Here is a 2,069-nt window from a genome sequence, read left to right on the forward strand (position 1 = left end):
TTTCCATACTGATTTTACAGAGATGATTTTTACCTTTTTCTTTAATTAAAAACCTTCTTTTTAAGAACCTGATTGATTTTTTCCTTGTTTTAGATCCAAGGGGGTTGGATCTGTATTCACCAGGAGTTGGTGGGAGAAAGAAGGAGGGATGGTTAATTTCTCCTTGTTTTAAGATCCCGGGGGGTTGGAACTGTATTCAACAGGAGTTGGTGGGAGAAAGAAGGGGCGATGGTTAATTTCTCCTTGTTTTAAGATCCCAGGGGGGTTGGAACTGTATTCACCAGGAGTTGGTGGGAGGAAGGAGGGGAATGGTTAATTTCTCCTTGTTTTAAGATCCAAGGGGTTTGGATCTGTATTCACCAGGGAATTGGTGAAAGGTTTCTCAAGGCTTCCCAGGGAAGGGAATCCATTGGGATGGAGGCAGCGGACCAGACCTAAGCTGGTAGTTAAGCTTAGAAGTCTTCATGCAGGCCCCCATATTTTGTACCCTAAAGTTCAAAGTGGGGATACAGCCTTGACATGGTGGCAGAGCGGTGGGATTCATTTTAAACCCAAAAGCCAGTGAGATTTTTTTTTCCTTCTAGCTGCTTGGAAAGCAGAGCTGAAGGTAGATGCATATCTTATCTCTCCTTGCCTGAAGGCAGAGGTGTTAAGTTTTTTTAACAAGATCCTTTGTTAAGAGAAGGGTTCAATTGAGCAAACTGGTAAAAGGAATTTACAAGCTGAATTTTTCTTTTTTCTTTTTACATCCTCGGGAGTAGCTAGTTAGAAAGTCTCTGTTAACTCAGCAGCAGCCAGAGCTGAGTACATCCCAGTTTCAGTCAACTGCAGAGGGGGTGACCCAGCACAAGAAAACAGGAAAATGACTACCAAAGAAGTAGCTAAAAAAATAGAACTGGCCAAACTAGAAGCAGAAGAAAATGAAAGAAAACATCAGAGACTGCTTGAATTAACAAAACTCAAGACAGAGCAGAGAGAAAGAGAAGAGAAAGCCAAAGAGGAGGCCCACAAGAGAAAGATGGAGCTGGAAAAAGCCAAAGAGGAGGCGAGAGAAAAAGAAAGGAAGCATGAACTGGAAGTAGCAAAGGCTAGGCCGGATACAACAGCCAATCCTAACAACCCCTCTCCAGGTACCACTTCCCATCCCAGAAAATTCCCCACCTACAAGGCAGGCGATGATACTGAGGCCTTCTTAGAAAATTTTGAAAGGGCCTGCCTTGGATACAGCATCATTGCAGACCAGTACATGGCAGAGCTGAGGCCGCAGCTCAGTGGACCCTTAGCAGAGGTGGCGGCTGAAATGCCTAAGGAGCACATGAACAGTTATGAACTTTTTAAAAACAAGACCAGACTCAGAATGGGGCTAACACCCGAGCATGCCCGTCGGCGGTTCAGAGCCCTAAGGTGGAAACCAGATGTGTCATTTACCCGGAATGCCTACCACATTGACAAAAATTGTGATGCCTGGGTATCAGGAGCAAATGTTAAATCTCTGGAAGATCTGGTTTCCCTAGTAAAAATGGAGCAGTTTTTAGAAGGTGTTCCTGAGGAAATAGAAAGGTACATCCTAGATAGGAAGCCCAAAACTGTAACCGAGGCGGGGGAGATTGGAGACAAATGGGTGGAGGTGGCAGAAAAGAAAAAAACTAGTAGCAGTTGGAGCGAATATCAGAAGGGGCACCCCGAAACCAAACCTTACCACCAGGGACAACCCAAGGCCCCACCCACATCCCAAGGGAAACCCCAGATGCCTTCTCACCCCACCACACCAGTCTCCACCAACCAACATCGCCCCGGTGATACCTTAGCAGGGCGATGTTTTAAATGTAATGAACTGGGACATATAAAGGCTCACTGCCCCAAGAACCCCAACCGATTACAGTTCATTACACCACAATCACACCAAAGATCCCCAGACACAGATGCCTCTCTCATACCCTCGGAGCGAAGGGAAACCTTGAGAGTGGGCGGAAAGAAGGTTATCGCTTGGAGGGACACTGGGGCACAAGTGTCCACTATCTACCAATCCCTAGTGGACCCCAAACTCATCAACCCGGAGGCTCCAGTGA

The sequence above is a fragment of the Trachemys scripta genome, chromosome 9 (genome assembly GCF_013100865.1).
Source record: "Trachemys scripta elegans isolate TJP31775 chromosome 9, CAS_Tse_1.0, whole genome shotgun sequence".
NCBI lineage: Eukaryota > Metazoa > Chordata > Testudines > Emydidae > Trachemys > Trachemys scripta.